This window comes from Protobothrops mucrosquamatus, unplaced genomic scaffold (genome assembly GCF_001527695.2).
Source record: "Protobothrops mucrosquamatus isolate PMUCROS unplaced genomic scaffold, P.Mucros_1.0 scaffold710, whole genome shotgun sequence".
In the NCBI taxonomy this organism is placed as follows: Eukaryota; Metazoa; Chordata; class Lepidosauria; order Squamata; family Viperidae; genus Protobothrops; species Protobothrops mucrosquamatus.
In genome coordinates, this window is record NW_015386991.1 from 618,879 (window position 1) to 625,013 (window position 6,135).

The following is a 6,135-nucleotide window of genomic DNA, read 5'->3' on the forward strand; positions in this document are numbered from 1 at the left end:
GGCCTAGGGGGGGGATTGTATAGGGATTTTAATAGGGATTTTATAACTTTTCTAAAAATAACAGGCTAATTTAATATATATTTTAATTGTTTTTAGATATTTATTGTATAGTTTCATTTTTTATTTGCCTGTAAGCCGCCCTGAGTCCTTCGGGAGAAGGGCGGGGTATAAATTAAAGTAATAATAATAATAATAATAATAATAATAATAATAATAATAATAATAATAATAATAATAATAATAATAATAATAATAATAATAATAATAATATTGTTAATATTCCTCTGCCTATTAGTTTCTTTCTGTCTTAGTTTTGTTTTTATAGCTTTTAATGCTTTTTAATTATTATATAATGATTTTAGATAATGATTGTTTCATACTTCTACTGGTTTATTGGACTGTTGTACACCATACAGAGTTGCTTTATGAAAGATGGGCAGCTATATAAATTTGATGGAATAGACAGACAGACAGATACTTTTCAAAGCACAAAGTTCCATTTCAGACATCTGGGCTTGGGATCCTTCTACATGGAAGAGCAAGGGAGAAATGTGCACTAGGTAGATTTAGCAGTAGCCATTCCCTCCAGTTTTGACATTAAGGCTTAGGTTCTCAGAAACAATCCTTTTATAGCAACCTCCCAAAACTATGACTCCTTGAGGCTAGGTGGGGAAGCCATATTGAACATTAAACAATGAGTTCTCCAGTTCACTTGCATAAACTCAGCCACAGAGAATGACATGAAAATCATGCTTTCTGCAGTTTCTCCAAGAACCCAGATGCTCATTGCACAACCTGTTACAGGATTGGGTTATTTCAGATGAATCCTGGCCAAGAGAACCTTGCAGGCTGCTGAACTTCCGAATTTCCTTCTGTCCACTCTAAGCATAAATGGGATCTGGTAGATCCTCTGCAAGATGTGGGTGGGGGGGGTGCCCCAGGCTATGGAGATGTGTACAGTGGTGGAATTCAGCCAGTTCACACTAGTTCGGCAGATCCGGTAGCTAATTTTTTGTTGCCCAGGCCCAGAATGGACTTCCGGAAGCGGCATCCACACAGAGAACCGGTTGTTCACTTATTTGAATCCCACCACTGGATGTGTAGTAGCAACCTGGGTGCAGGCTTAAGCCATCGTGAAGGGTCTGGGCATTCCCAGTGCTGAAAATTGAATTTGTGGGGAGAGGGGGCAGTGAAAGTAAAGGGTAGGCAAAAGTGGGAGGAGAGAGGAGCTGCTCCACTAGCCAGTGACCTCCGAGTGCCCTCACTTAACGAATTCAGAGAAACAAAGCCACAGACTTGAGAATGGGAGGGGGGAGAACTATGATTGCGGCATCTCGCGACCCGCAGAATAAACTCCCAGGGAAGCTGACTGGAACCTTCGCTATAGAAAGGCCAAGGCAGATGGGGCGGCGTGGACGGGGCAAGGCGGAGGGAGGAGAGACTGGAGTCTTGCTGAAACTTAATATAAAGAAGAAATGTTTTTTTGCAAACATGCTCTCCGTGAAGGAACAACACCGGAACTTTGTTCTCTGGCTGGCCTTGCTGGGAGGCAGCGTTCATTCCCAACCTTTGTCCTACCACAATGCTGCAGACCCTAGTAATCAAATGCCGATTGACAAAACGTTCAACGCAGATGAATGACAAGCAAAGGCGCCATTTAAGGAAGGCGCTCTCTCTCTCTCTCTTACACACACACACACACACACGCAGAGAGAGAGAGAGAGAGAGACCCCTTCTTTCTCTGTGGGATTCATTTCAAATCACCCACTAAGATTATTTCTCAAATACCGACACATGCAAACTCCATGCTTTATTTTTTTTTTCTTCTGCTAGAGCCTTGTGTGTTTGAAGAATAACCTTTTGCACGGTTTGAAATCAGGCCTTGAAAGAAGGAAGCAAATTGGGGGGGGGGGGGAAGGGTTGTATCACTGTTGTACCAGGAAACAACAAAGAATCTTGTAATCTTGCATTTGAGGAAATGGGGTTGAACTGGGCACATTCGAGAGGAAATTCCCGGTGAAGAATGCCCTCCTTGCTTGCATCCCAAAATTTGCATTTATGGAAAGGAGAGGGTTTCCAAAGGGAGAGTAGTTTTTTCTGCCCCAAATTTAAATGCGATAAATCATAAAGTCCACTGAGGTACTGTAGGCAGCATGAAGGGCAAGTCCTCCACATCCTCTCACTCTTGCACAATCAGGCCAAAAGGTGCTGGAGAAACAAAAAGCAGCCTATCCAAATGAGAATTCATCTGTCTGGAAGTTGCCCTCAGGTGAAACCAGTCTGTCAGCTCCTCTTTCTCTCCTGGTCTTAAAAAGCCTTTGGAGAAGGAGCTGCTTCCGTGGGTGAGTAGTTAGAGCCATAATCTCAACAGACTGGAACTATCCAAGGGGGGGAGGGTTGGGCCCAAGAGGATTTTGTCACTCCTTTTCGTAAATAGAAAAGGTCAGGCTCAGGATCTTGTCTGGAGGCTGCCTTTTCTCATCACACATTTATCTGAAATCCAGCAGCAGAAAAAGCGCCTCTGTATATTCTTTGACAATTATCCTTTTTTTGATTTTGAGCTCTCATCTCTTCAGGACTTAGCCCTACTATGGAAAATGGCTCATTATAGTCTTACAGTTTTTATCAGGTTTGGACTTTAGATTTCATGGCCTCCCAATTACCCATTGTCTAAGTTAATATAACTTAGTTATTTTAACTTACCTTGAAGTGTAGTAGGCTATCCAGCTGCGTTTGGGAACCCTTCATCTTGTTCTGCCCAAAAGTCTAACCCTATAGTTAATCTCATTTAATGATTTATTGCATTTAAATAGGACACTGCAGTCACTAAGCATGGAGAAGACTCCTAAGAATACCAAGGACAGTCAAGAAAACAGACTAATGGCTCATCAAACAAATCAACCTGGAGTTCTAACCAAGTGAGCAGGCTCAAATTATCCTCCTTTGGATACATTATGGAGAAAGCTCTAATGCTGGGAAATGTGGCAGAAAAAAAAAGAAGAGGACCAGTAGTAAGATGGGTAGATTAAGTTATAGTAACATGAATGCATCCTTGGAAGAGCTGAAGGACTAGTTAAAGGACAGATCATCATGGCAAAAATGTATCTATGTGATGGCTAAGTCAATAATGACTCGAAGATACCTAATCATCACTAGGCACTCTGCAAGTAATTTGAGTATTCTTGCATATATCTCCAGTGTATCTCAAGTCACATTATCTATTTATTCTTTAAAATGCAATTCCTGTATCCCTTTTCAAAAAAAATGCCACTGCCCCTCTCCACAATTCCTGGTGTCAGTGGGTTAGGAAAAACAAGGTCTGAAATTTGCTCATGAATTATTGTCCCCTTTATTTTCATTCACCATTTTTAAGCTGGTTTTCTTTTTGGGGGGAGTGGAAGAATTCAAAAATGAAGAATTCAAAAATGTGCACATCACTTTGAAAACCTTCTGCTAATTAGATAAAACTGAGCTGGAGTTCAGTTTTGGTTTCTTCCACATTAGCCATTGCTACTTTTGCTTTTTAGCTTATTGTTTTAGCTTATCTTAGATGTTTTAGCTTATAAAAAGCTTTTGTTAAATCATACTTGTTGACATCTGAAATACTAAAAGTCTGAGAGTTTTATGAATATGATCACTGCTGGGATAGGCTAACTTAAAATTAATAACTCAGATCACAGCTCTGATTGTAATAATAATGTGTTACAAACCATAAGTATGGAATGCTGTCGCCAGTTTTTGTTTAGTTTATGGTTAATTTTGAATTCAGCTAAAATCATGTTTAATTGTGAATTTAGTTCAAAAAAGGAGGAAGGAAAAACAATGATTTCAGGAATTTAAACTCCCCCCCCTTTTTTTCTTTTTCTATTATTCAACAAGAAAGAACAGGACAATAAAAGTATACCCTACCCTTTCTTCCCCAAATCTTTTCAGTCATCATCATAACATAAAGATCTATGGCTTATGGGTTCCAATATATACATTTTGTCACTTTGGGGTTTTTTTCTGAACAAAAGTTTGCTGTTATTACTCCAGCAAAATTAGGGCTGCACCACTGCCTTTTCCAAAGTATTTGGTTTTTAAAACAATGGAATTACAAATAGCGATCTCTGACCACAATCATTGGGAAACTGTTTAGGAAAAAGGATGAAGGGCTTGGGATCAGTTCCCCACTTAGCCACAACTTTTATGAAATTCCTGGGTTTTTTTTTTAGAGCTACAAATAAGTAAATAAGGGTGGCGACCAAACAGCTGGACCTCTGCACTTCAATAATCTATTTATGAAAAGAGATTAAAGAGGAAGATCGGTGTGAAGTCCCTTCTAAAGCCTAGATATTGAAAGTCAGTTTGTTATAAGCAAAAGACTCTGAACATGTTATGGGAGATGATAAAATGCTCCAGATTAAACCCCACAAGTTGAATTTACATCTGGCATTGCTTTGTACTTTTTTGGTAGGAACTATGCAAATGATATCATAATCTAGAATGGCTCTTGTGCAAAACTAGTGAAGCAATTGTCTTTTGACTGTCCCATGTGACTTTCCTTGTCCTGAGATGAATCCCCAACTCCCTGTTAAAAGTAATTTGCCCTTCATGTGACCCCTTCATAGAAATCGATTGACAGTCTTAGTCCAATAGATCAGTGCAACCTATGAAGCAGCTGGTTCTATATGTTTGTTTGTTTGTTTGTCTGTTTCATCCTGGCTGCATTTACTGGCCTCTAACCAATGCAAAAGCTCACGGGAGTGAGTGAAATGGGGGGGGGATGTCTTAAGAGAAGTTACATGTAAACTGTTTATTTAAAACTGATGAATTAAAACTTATAGAGGGGAGAGCAAAGAAAATTTAAGATGCCTGGAATTAAGCCAGTTTTCTTTGGTCCAGAATCAATTAAATGCTGTATTAGTCAGCATTTATAGCCTTGATTTAACCACTACTCCATCCTTTCACCCATTTGCAAATTGTAAACAAAATGGCAATTTCACCCTTTTGCGTAAAGATCAATTAATGGCCAAAATTAAACCCAGACTTCATTTTAACGGTCCCTCCTCAGAAGTAAGCCTCCTGAGTTTTACTTTCAAGTAAGTACACAAAGGATGGCACCCCACATGTGGCACTTGGACAACACTTAAGAGGGAGATAAAAACAGCTAGCATGTGTGGGGGTGGGGGATATATTAGTTGTCTGAACCTGAACATATCACTGGGTGAGCTCTTAGGATCAATGGGAGGGAGGATTAATTTGAATGGGGTCAAGTATATTTACATTGCAGATTTAAACTGCTTTCAAGCCCAATACCTCAAACTTAAGGGACCTTGGAACTGATGCTCTTTGTAGCAGCTAATTATCTCTAACAAAGAATTTATGGCAGCCACTCCACAACAGTATCTAAGGTTCTTGGGAAACATTGATCATTAAATCACTTTCAAGCTGTTTAAAATTGCTTATGGAAGTGGACCAATTCTCTGAATGGATGTTAAGCATCGAATGCCTCAGCCTCGACTGTGAAGCCACACAATATCATTCAGGTTCACCTGAATGTGTCCAGGTATTTACAGGGGCTCTGCTTAGTGCCAGATTTAAGATGCTACAATCCTTCTGGATTTACCAAAGAGGCCTTAAATCTCAATTTATTTCAGTTTAGCACATCCGTCTCTTCCACTGAAAAAGGTTGTTTTAAAAAAAGTGATTTAACTGCTTCTCTTCTGGACTTATTCCCCTGTATGTTTAAAACCCAAGCAACAGGGGTGGGGAGGGGAGGGTTAAGGAATCTATTTGAAACACTAAAATCACTTTTAAATCATATGAGACTACTACCAGCCATGGTTATTTTACTGACACAATCCTGAAGGCACCTTTGGCAGCAGATGCACTAAATTCAATTTTTTTACACACACGCACAAACACAAACGACTTATTTACATAGTGCATGTATGCAGAGTCCAAGGCTGTTTTTCCCTACCCCAACCTCTTTGCTTTCATCCCAGGTAGGTTATCAGTGAGGCAAGCTCACCTCTGTTTTTGAAGCAAGGCTGGGATGCCGGAAAAAGATGAGAAAGGAGGAGTGCTTTGGAAGCCAGTCCCCTTAAATTCAGCAGGAGTTATTTTGCTACTTAATTCCCTTTCTAGGATTTA